Genomic DNA, 12,733 nt, shown 5'->3' with positions numbered 1-12,733 from the left:
TACCTTATTTCAGAAAGGATGGGACATTTTAAGTCATGTCTTTAATAAACAATTAAAAAGAAAAGGCAAATGTAGCTGTGATAAAACTAAAAAAGACAATATTTATTATATTTTTATTCCGATTTGTTTTTAAACAATTAGTTATTGAAAATCCGGTATAAATAAATTTGCAGGTGTTTTCCCTGAGGCAGAATATGCAGTATATAATTGAGAGAAGCAAAGTTTGGACAGTATTAATCTGCAATATTTAATGAATTTCATAAATCTTCGTTTTGGCAAATTAAACACTTAAGGCTTTAAAAGATCGAATGAGAACAAAAAGTTAAACCCTTGATGAAATAAGCTACCATTCAGAATGACAATTAAACCCAATAAGTCGTATTAAAGGTGTGAAATTTATTGAAACTGGACTGCACAATCAAAACGTTATGCCCTTTGAACATACTGTAGATTTGGCAATCACTGATCTTTTGACTTATTGTTATATGTCAAGTATCAAAGACATTACGTTGTTTTCCCAACAGTAAAGGGTTCATATTATGCTTCAATACTTCAGGGAACCCATTCGCTGTCAAAATCTATTACCAGTAAAATTATGATCTGCAGAATCATTATTTGGAATAACAAGTAGACAATACCAAAACAGTTCTACATTTGTTAAATTAAAATTAAACACACTCAGTTCAGACTACAATTTTAAATAAACTCAGACAAAGTATTAGGCAGCATGGAAAGTTATACCAATACGAACTGTAGTTGTGGGAACACATTTTTTTCTCGCTTTCCAAATCGTGTATATCCTTCTTAATGTGATTTCTTTAATTTCCTTTATTAATGATTTTTATTATAACCCTCACTTTACTAAAACTAGAAGATCTGTTAAATAAATGTGATGATTTCAACCTTCCAATTGTCAGCATCCAATTTTTTAGCAGTTAGATATTCTCTATTTTATCGTGAAGCATATTCATATATCAATTTTAACGTTACACTCGCGCAGTATACTATGTACGAACTGGATTATGGATGAGCTCCTGGCATAAAAGCTCAAACAGAGTTATATGATAAAAGACTAAAATCGATAATTCGTAAGTTTTACGGTCACCTTCACGATTTTTTTTAACCGATACGATATGTCTTTGCTTCAAAGTACTTGTGACATGTTTTCGCGGTCTTGTGCCGTTAGATACCAGAACATGTAGATTAACAGATTGTGTCATATTCGTGAAAGTGATGAATAAACTCATCATAGATACCAGGAATGTGGGTTCTCATTTTGATTGATGCATATGAAGCACGAGGGACTAACAATTTTTTCGCTCCTCTTGGAGTTCAAGCAATTCCCTCAGACTTGATTTTTATTTCGATTGTATGCTTATACTGAATCTGAGAATTGTACGGTAAACAACTGTTTGTGTACCTAGCTATTTGGACAATGCATTATTCATTGTATTTTGAATGTCTCTTTATTCAGAAGAGTCGTTCGTTTATGATTGATACGGTCTGTTGGACAGGTTCTCATTTTTTTTTATTATAATTCCTTAACAATTATATATATTATCACAAAAAGGAGGGATTTTGCCATCAATTTAAATGTATTAACAAAAATGCTGATCACTAAGGTAAATTTAAAAGGGGAAAGTCCATAAAACCAGACAAACCAATGTTACACTATATCAGTCAACGAAAGGAATGGAAAACAAACATATGATATTGCTAACTTGATACAGGCTTTTTCTTAAGCAAACGGTTTGATTTAAGGATGTACTTAGGTGAGGTTTTGGAATTTATGTCAAATTTTCGGGCTCCTTGGTGTTTTTCCATACAATACAATGTAAAATATTTTGCCCCATAACACCCATTTATTTTTTCATATAAGACTTAATAGCTCATGATAGGTAATTTATCCAAATTTTAGAAGATTCTTGATTTTCTTTCTTTTATTTTGAGACCCAAATAATACCAATGCAAATATAAGGTAAAAGTCCGATTCAGCCTTTTCCCGCCATATTTTAAATCTCAAATATCTCGAAAAGGAGGTCCATGACCTATCTATTTTTAGCTTATCTTTATCCTTAATTGATGCTCTACCAGCTTATAGTATCAATTTTAATTTCTTAATTTCTTAATTTTTACCTAATCTCACCTAAGTACATCCTTAACTTGTTTTTGAGTCTACACAGGTAAAATATGCTCACGTAAATTTCACATGAATCTCACATGAAATTCACGTGAAAATTTCACGTGAGAATCCCCTCAAATGAGCTTATACATGAAACTCACGTGACAATTTTCATGTGAATTTCACGTGAATTGAGTTTCACACGATTCTCATGTGTAAAATTTGACATGAATTTCACGTGAACTTTTCCTAAAAAAATATTGGTATTTTTCATAATTTTAATTAAATTTGAAAATTTAGATGTTGTTTGAATTACTTTATTTCAAAAATTTATGTGAAGTTCACGTGAACAAAATTCATGTTAACTTCACGTGAAATTCACATAAGTTTCACATGAAATTATGTGAAACTCACACAAACTGATTTCACGTGAGTTTCACGTATAAGCTCGTTTGAGGTGAGATTCACATGAATTTAAATTCACGTGAATTTGATGTGAATTAAATTTGCCTGTGTAGCTCAACCCACATTTACAACTCAAAGTTTCAAAGCTGTTATAGTTCCGTTATATCGACAAAATTTGGTAGAGCAGCTCAACTGAGATATTATAAGAAAACGTGACAATAATTGGGACCCAGAAGACAAAACGTTGTAATCATAAAACCCAGACATACAAATAAAACTGGTTTAATAATTAAAAAAAAAGTTTTTATAGTTGAAGCATACTGCACTTTCCAAATATCCGAAATGCATAAGTGTACATTACAGAAACTGATAAATCATTAAAACAACTTCATTATTAACACACGCAAAAAGATAATTGGTGTATTTCGACTTTTTTTCATTGATACGTAAAAAGCCAAACACGCCTATCATTGAAATATAAGATATTATTTTGTAGCTAACATTATGAATTTATAATAAGATATATAAGAATGCATCTGCACCTAAAGCAGATCCGAGTACAAAGTTAATATCAACATGAATTCAAAGGGAGGTAAATCAAAAAGTTTATAAGAGTCTACAAGTCTATAAATATTAAAACAATCAAGTAAAAAGAAAATACTATAACAATTCTAAAAGATACAAGAGAAAATAATTAATCCCTTTAACAGTGAAATTCATTTAATAATGTTATTTAGAATTATATGAATTAGATGTTCATTGGTATTGGTATTGGTATATAAATAGACTACCAAGGTATCAAAGACAGTTGGAATTGATTGATTGTGGTAGGCTCATATGGAGCAGGATATGCTTACCACAATTTTGATAACAAAATGAAGAGTTTTTTGTACAAAAAATGCATTTTACAATTTTTACTGTAGTCGAACTTTACAATGTCAGACATTTCAAAATGAATCTTCAGATGATTGTTCACATCATTGTTGATCGTTATACGCTAAAGAATTAGTACTTTGTGCACAGTTTCCATTCAAACGGATATCTGCCACTTAACGTCTTCTGATTTCTGCCGTAAGTCGACTAATCTGTTGCTAAGGTAGCAGCAATCATTCCTGATGAAGGGCATTGTTTATTTCATGACGTGTTTAAACTCGGGTGTCTTTTCGCGCAATTTTCGCCCAACAGTGTCTCATATATGCTCAATATGGCTCAAACCTGGGCTACGATCGAGCCAAAGTAGATAAACAAAGTTCCATTAGAACAATGGATCTTCCTACACTATGCTAATTTCCAACTTTGGCGAGCTCTGCACTACATTGGATACGGACAATTGTGTGTCTGTTCGTTAGCAAAGGTCCCCGAAATGGTCTTATCGCACGATAACCAGTAGCGATCAGTCGATCTCGAACAGTTCTTGTTTAAAGGCTCCTGTATGGTCACCACTATCTTTTTTAGGATTGTATTGTTTGCAATGGGGTTCCTTCTGACCAACCTTCATTATGCTTGATTTACCCGAGCAGATGTTATAGGGGGTCTTCTTGATCTCCGAAGGTTTTTAATATCGTTTGTTGCCTGATTTTTATTCTCAAAACGACGTATAGTGGAATGGTGATGATCAACAATACGTACAATTGTCACAGCGACATACATGCTTCTCTCATGCTGATAATCTGCCACCTTGTTGCAGTTTAGAGTTGGGGATGACCCATTACAAGATGTCAATCACATAACTTTATAAACTTGGTTATTTAAAGTGTTGAAAACAATAGGGATAACGAAAATCTGTTTTATTGTTTACGGGTACAGTTGCTGCATGTGCAGATACGAACTTATCAAGTCGATACTTATTGTTTAAACTCAGGTGAGATTTAAATAATGTTTAACTAACTCTATTTAAACAAATTATTTCACAAAAAAATAAAGAGTGTTTTTTTTTTTAATTTGAATTTCAATTTGGTGTTGCAATACTTTTTTCCATGTGTGTATATATATATATATATATATATATATATATATATATATATACCATCGTTTACCTTGTCAGTATTTGAATTAGTTTCGTCAGGTGAATCGACACAAGTTGCAAGGTCTTTTATATCACCAGCATTCAATGCAGATGTAATCTCATTTTTACAGCAAGATGGCGGGAAAAAACTCCAGTAGCCCTGTTCTAATCACAGTATTTCAGTTTTAACAATAATACAAAAAAAGTATTTTATTCATATTCAACTTTTGGCTAGTCTTTAATTTTTGCGAATATAAAGAATAACGATTGTTTTTACTACGGCATCATGCTAAAATAAATCGAATAAAAATATGCACATGGAAATTATTAGAATATTTTTAATGTGTTGTCAGTTCGTTTTCTTATTATTGTACGTTTGCAATCCTTCCTTGTATATAAAAAGACAACACAAACTTTGATAGCAATATTGCTAATAAAAATGTATTAAAATGAAAAAAATCATTTGCACATATGAATTTCGGAATCTCTGGTTCAATTTTTTGGTCCTCCTTTAAAATATAAAAGTTGCAGAAAAATTGAACAATATGAAACATTGAAAATTCAAAACGGAAAGCCTCTAATCAAATGGAAAAATCTAAATCTTGAACAGGCATTTTCTTATGTAGAAAATGGTGGATTGAACCTGGTTTTATAGCTAGCTAAACATGTCACATGCATGACAGTCGTATCGAATTCCATTATATTGACAACGATGCGTGAACAAAACAAACGGACATAATAGGTAAAAATGTCAAAATTAGAGGTACAGCAGTCAACATTGTGTTATAATCTTAATCACTATAAAACAAACAAATATGTAACAAAGAAGCACAAGAAGGAATATATGGAATTTAACAACCTCAATAATTTTTTAAACGATTTATCTATTTTAAATCCACCCATAGAGTATTGAAAGATTTTGTAGTTCCTTACCGAAATGTACAATCTGTCTACCAATCGGCTGATATTGTGGTCTGGACAATATTGGAGAAATCGTCTGGTGTTTTGTGTTTACTCGTTAAGTTTCTTGACCATTTCGAATGGTGTTGTTCAGCTTTAAATAGTGACACAAAATAATAACAACAACTTTAACAATTGATTAGTTCACGTTCACACACACATGTTTTCCCTCTCCAGATCCGATTTATTTTGGATTTCTTACTTTTTCCCATTTGTTTTGGTGCCTGTGTTTATATTCCGTATTTGTTTTAATTGATGATAATAGTTATCAAAGGTACCAGGATTATAATTTAGTACGCCAGACGCGCGTTTCGTCTACATAAGACTCATCAGTGACGCTCATATCAAAATATTTATAAAGCCAAACAAAAATGATAACTCATGTTGTTGTTGTTTTTTTTTTATTCTCGTAATAATTGTTTAAAAATAATTCCATTGTAAACATTGACATTAGAAGCTTTTATAAATTGGCAAAAGCATTATTTTTAAAAGTGCCTTAAAATATTAGCAATTAGAAAAATCAACTCATTGATTTTTGATTTTTTTTGTACATTTTTCATAATAAAAGTATACATTTACGCTTCACAATATATCGCCAATCGCTAACGAGATACAACAAAATTTATTGCGCTCGTCATGATAATGATATAAAAAAAAATTATTTCTTGTGATTACCAGAGCTCATGAATGTTACAATCAGCCTTTTACAAAACATAATGGTAAGATGTGATGTAATTTACATCAAGGCAATCAAGTAAGTTTTTGAAGATATGTTTTGATGATTGCTATTTGTTACCTTTCCAGTAAACAATAATGCTACACATACACTTTCTGCCAAAGTTATAATTGAAACCATTAGAGCGTAGTGAAAACAAATAACATATAATATTGATGTGTAAAACCACCAAAGCTTACTGAAAACAAATAATATTTTTTAATTTCTGCGTGGAAAAATATTTCCTGAACATTACATTGCACGATTGTGTTTTTATTTATATATCGGATATTTCATGTAGCGTATAGTTGTTGATGTCAATGTTTGCAAATAATAATAAAAATAAATAATAATAAAAATAATACATTACTTGTGAAGATTCACTATCCGTTCATATCGGTCTTCATTTTGACCATTATTTATTTCTACGGAATTAACATCGAATGCTTAGGCATTGTATTTTGCTTGTCAATCAAGACGTTGTTGCACAGTGCATATAATAAAACAAAACTAAAATTGAGAATGGAAATGGGGAATGTGTCAAAGAGCCAACAACCCGACCATAAAAAAAAACAACAGCAGAAGGTCACCAACAGGTCTTCAATGTAGCGAGACATTCCCGCACCCGGAGGCGTCCTTCAGCTGGCCCCTAAACAAATATATACTAGTTCAGTGATAATGAACGCCATACGTATTTCCGAATTGTACACAAGAAACTAAAATTAAAAAAATACAAGACTAACAAAAGCCAGAGGCTCCTGACTTGGGACAGGCGCAAAAATGCGGCGGGGTTAAACATGTTTATGAGATCTCAACCCTCCCCCTATACCTCTAGCCAATAGTCTTCTAGTCTGATTAATTTCAAAATATGCACATTCATTGTCGGTTTTGTCATTTGTAACACTATGTTTTGCCTTGACTTGTTCTGGCAATTGCTAGTATACCATTTTCGTATGAACCACTTTTGCTGCATGCTTCGGTTCTCCTTTGAACGTGTAGATATCAAACTTTTGTTTTAGTTTGTAACCTGGATTTTTTTCTCTCAATAGATTTATGACATTTGAACAGCGATATACTACTACAGCCTTTATTGTGCATTTGTTTTTAAAAAATAAATAAACAAAACAATGTGTTATTTCTAGCGAGTCATACAATGAATTCTAATGAGTTCGATAAGAAATCATGTCTGATGATGTAACTATCTGGTTATGAAACAAACAGGGCTTCATAATATGTTTGATCCTTTGAAGGAACTGATTTTATATTTCAAGAAAGTATAAAAAAAAATCGTTCCGATATTATTTTTGTCTTGCAGGATATTTTCATATAAGATGGACAGATGTTAGAAACATTTAATTTTCATTGCATTAGTAATAAAATAATATGTAACTCACAAGAACCAACATGTATAAATCTTGTTGATAAATATTCCGTATCAACTTCACATATAAAACACGATGGTCTCTAGTACAGATTATGGGTACTTACGTTGTTTAGGTATAATATCACCAAATCATGGTACGTCACATCCGGTATTTTGAAAACTTGAGGTTACATGGTTACTAAACCTTGTATACAGATTAAATAGAGGTGAAAGTGTAATTGGTTGACTTCAAGTGATGGTTATTTTCTTATATGCAATGAAATGTTATGCGACTTTTTTTCTATAGTACTGGACAGGATAAAACTTTACTCATGCCAAATGTTTCTTTATTTGAAACAAAGATAAATTCTGCTCATTTTTATGAAAAGTGCAAATTTAACACAGACTAATACGGGAAAATCAATGATGGTATTACACCTTTATCACGTGTTATTTTTCTTTATGACTATTAATTTTATTGTTTAGTCTGTTTTTTGGTGGTAATCATTTGATGTGGCCCTGTACATCCCGTCATTGCGTTATTGTTCTATGATACGTTTTGTATTCTTGTCTTTCATTTTTGCGAATATACTTGCCTATATGACTTTTTGATATATATGGTGTGACTCTGTACTTATACATCCCGGCATTGGGTTAATGCTCTATGATAATTTGTGTATTCTTGTCTTAAATGTTTGCTAACATGCTTTGTCTGTATGTCATTTTGAGTTTCTTTAATTCATATGACGTGGCTCCGTGCTTATACATCCCATCATTGTGTTATTATTCTATAATATATTTATTATTCCTGTCTTTTATTTTTGCTAATATGCTTTGTCTATATACCTTTATGTGTTTCTTTGTTAATTATGACTAGGCTCTGTATTTATACATCCCGTTATTATGTTATTGTACCATGGTAGATGTTTGTTTGTATATTTGTTTGTTTTTATTGTGTTTGACATAATTACACAATGTTGACTGCTATATCCCTATTTTTACATTTCACTTATTATGTCTGTTTCTTTTGTTCACACATCGTTGACAATAGAATGGAATTTGATGCGACTGTCATACAAGCGGGAGGTTCAGCTAGCTAAAAAACCAGGATTAAACCACCATTTTCTACATAAGAAAATGCCTGCTGTTCTCCTGTTTTGACATGTATACCGATCATATATGGTTGTTTTGTTTACACATTGATGTCCATATAATGGAATGTTATGCGACTGTCACACTAGTGAGAAGTTTAGCTAGTAATGAAAACAGGTTTAAACCATCATATTTATCATAAGGAAATGCCTGTACCTGATCAGGAATTTGACAGTTGTTTTCCCTTCGATTGAGTTTTGATTTTGCAATTTGATAAAGCACTTTCCAGTTTGAATCTTCGTTTGAGTTTCCTTTTTTTTTATCTTACTGTTTTAAAATGGCAATCGGAAAAGCAGACAAACAATTGTTTGAAACTTTTTGGGAATATATTTTGTCGATAACCGGTATTATATGGTTCTGGTACAATGACATCTGTTTCGTCGTCTGGTTAAGGATTATGTACCCTTGTGTTGATTCAATGCTATGACGTTACGCGCGATGTTCGTACCTCATTGGAAATTCGGTATAGTTGGCAAGATGCAGATCCAAAATATATAATTGTGTGATATCATGTTCATTGCTATTATACGTATTTTAAAAAATAACGATTTTTAAAATAAAAACGAAAAAAATAATTGTTGAAACTATGTTTCATGCTACATGCGACAAGCTTCATTTTTAAAATTCGGCGATTTTTAGGTTGTCCCGCGTAACATATTTCATTTATTGTAACCATTTAACTATGATTTTCGTCAAAACTATTTAATATTTTGAAAAACTGTTTTTTCCATTATTAAACAGAATGGTTCCTTCAGTCTTTTATGCATTTTTTATGACGTTATGATGACGTCATAGAAAAAAAACCCGCGTTCCATACTACAAGGGCAAATACGTCCCGCGGGAAAAAAATTGGGATTCTTCAAAGGCTTACAAGTTTGTCGCACCACCATTTTTTGACGTAAATTGAACTCAACTCAAATTTACGTCAATTGTTTGCTTATCACTGCTCTTATAATGGTAGAATTTTATGATTTTTTAAAATGTTATTTTTCTTAAATTTTCAAAAAACTAAAATACATCAATTTTCGATAAGTAGTTAAAAAGCACCGTAGATTTTGCGGAGTCTTACAAGAATGTCGCACTTGCTCAAAAACAGTTCAGTTGAATTTTCGGTTTGAACGTTACAAAATATTCGCGACGTTGTGTTACGCTTACATGTACGAACATCGCGCGTAACGTCTAAGCATATGGAAATTTTATAGAAAATCCACAGCTTTTATCCTTGTACTCTCATATTTGGCAATTTGATGGCTGATAGATATAGGATTATTGCATGCAGTGCTAGTATTGATTTCCCTAAAACAAATTTATTAATGTAGTTATTGGTTAAAACAAATAAAAATATGGACCAAATCATGTACACCTTTTAGGGTGCGCTTGACTTTAGTGACTCATCACGAGGTATTTTGGAATTTACAGGTTGGTTAGAACTTTTTGTAAAAAATAAACACTAGCACATCATAGAAAAGCAAGTGAGTAAAAGAGGGACGAAAGATACCAAAGGGACAGTCAAACTCATAAATCTAAAACAAACTGACAACGCCATGGCTAAAAATGAAAAAGACAAACAAACAACAGCACACACGACACAACATAGAAAACTAAAGAATAAACAACACGAACCCCACCAAAAAACTAGGGGTGATCTCAGGTGCTCCGGAAGGGTAAGCAGATCCTGCTCCACATGCGGCACCCGTCGTGTTGCTTATGTGATAACAAATCCGGTAAATAGTCTAATTCGGTAGGTCACATTCAGGAAAGGGAAGGGGATTGTAGTTACGACGTAAGGAACATATCCGATATCATTTGTGATACGGTTATTCCATAACGGTCAACCAACTCGTGATGGCGTCCGTAAAATTTACGAAGGGATGATTTCAACTTCACCATTTGGAACTCTTGGTTTAATAGCTTCCTTGTGAGCAGCAACCCTCTATCAAGAAAATCATGATAGGAAATGCAAGCACGGGAATATCGTATCAATTGGGAGATATATACCCCGTATGCAGGTGCTGCTGGAATGTTGCTACTTAGAAATGGAAAGTTCACAATTGGAAAGCTGAAATCATCTCTTTTGTCGTAAAGTTTTGTTTTCAACCGACCCTCATTGTCAATTTCTAGATGTAAGTCAAGATATGAGGCCGACTTAACTGTATCTGTAGTATCCTTTATCTCAAGCTCGATTGGATAGATGCGTTCCACATAGTCACCAAATTTTGAATTATTTAGTGAAAGAACATCATCTATATAGCGAAAAGTAGAGTTAAAGGATAGGGCTAACTTCTTATCTTTCTTCCTAAGAAGTTCCTGCATGAAGTCAGCCTCATTATAATAAAGAAACAAGTCGGAAAGTAGAGGGGCACAGTTTGTTCCCATTGGAATGCCGACAGTCTGTTGAAAAACACGTCCTTCGAACGTAACAAATATGTTGTCAATCAAGAAATCAAGCATCTTGATAATATCAGTTTTAGAGAATTTTTTGTTCGAATCAGAGTGATCCTTTACAAAGTAGGATTTATCCCTCCCTAAGACAAGATACTTGTATCTTCGTTGGCCATTCTTTTTTACGAAGCAAAGCAATACCAACTCTTTCGATTTGTCTTAGTTTGGAATGTGGAATACTAGTGTACAGAGTAGAAAAGTCAAATGTTTTAATACTGTTATAAGATGAAAGAGAGTTAGATTGTATGTACTCTAAAAGATCTTTGGAATTTTTAAGTATCCACATCTGATTCACGCCCCCTCTAGAATAGGCAATTTCACGATAACTTTGAAGCCCGTCTTTGATTGCTGATAAAATAGATGTTAATAATTTAGAAAGAGGTTTCGTGGAGCACTTGGAAGACCCAGCAATATACCGTTGTTTGTAAGGACACTTATGTAGTTTAGGTATCCAATACAGTGATGGCAGATCCAGTTCTTCATCTTTGGTTGAAATTCCAAAGGAACACAGAACAGACCTATGATTATCCAGGATTTCCACTTTGGTAAGTGTCGTGAGGGTATATGTTGAGTTTCCAAGTGAATTGTCAATACCTAATTCGTTTATCAAGCAGTTAATGTAATGAGTTTTACATACAAAAACGATGTTGTTTGGGGCTTTATCTGCGGGGACAACAACATATTTGTCATGGAGGTAGGATAGGTGTTTTGCAACATTTGGGTCTTTAAAGATTGACGTAGCATGGGCATTGATAGACCCATTCCGTTTCTTAATTCTGATTTGTATCAACGACCTCACTGCCTTAATCCATTCGGAAAGAGTGTCCACGTCTTCCTTCTCGCGCTTAGCCCATTGCCTGGCATAATCCTCAACTGAATCCATCAAAATTTTAAAAGATATTTTACTTGAAAAAAAAAAAAAAAAAAATTTTAAAGTTGAATTTCCAATTGATGGATTTAGGCTCACGATATTTCGGACCTTTCGATAACACATTTCGTAGAGAAGTGTTATTAACAATGTTGAGGTCACCGGTAATAACGTGGCCAGCGGGATTATATGTGAATTGGGAACTAGCACAAGTGCAATCGGGAGGTTTAGACTTGAAGTCGTCAATATCGAGATCCTGCAAAACGTGTTAACTTTGTAATTGAAAATTTTAGTTGCAATAGGTTTGGTATAGGTATAAGAAATGATTGGTACAGACTGGTCTTTGAAATAAGGAGGTATTTTCGATTGAACTAATTTATGATGAAGGATATTGCCTAAGTTGACGCCATCGATACCTTTGTTGGCAAAGGAAAGATTAAGGAAAGATCTTTTCTCTTTTTCATCTTTGCCAACGCGGACTGGCTTGAAAAGTCTGTGACTTGCAATATCAGAAATTATGGCTGTAATTTTGTATAGGTTTGAATGAGGGTTTATAACAGTGGATTCCAAACATAAATTGAACAGAGAATGAAGTTTGGTAATGAATAAAGTTTCGTGCGAATGTGATGAATACCTAACGGCTTTTGTATAAATGGCAGCAAGTTATTAATAGATACATCATGCAGAGAAGGTGATGTATA

Source organism: Mytilus galloprovincialis, chromosome 6 (genome assembly GCF_965363235.1).
Source record: "Mytilus galloprovincialis chromosome 6, xbMytGall1.hap1.1, whole genome shotgun sequence".
Classification (NCBI taxonomy): Eukaryota; Metazoa; Mollusca; class Bivalvia; order Mytilida; family Mytilidae; genus Mytilus; species Mytilus galloprovincialis.
This window is presented reverse-complemented; position numbering follows the sequence as displayed.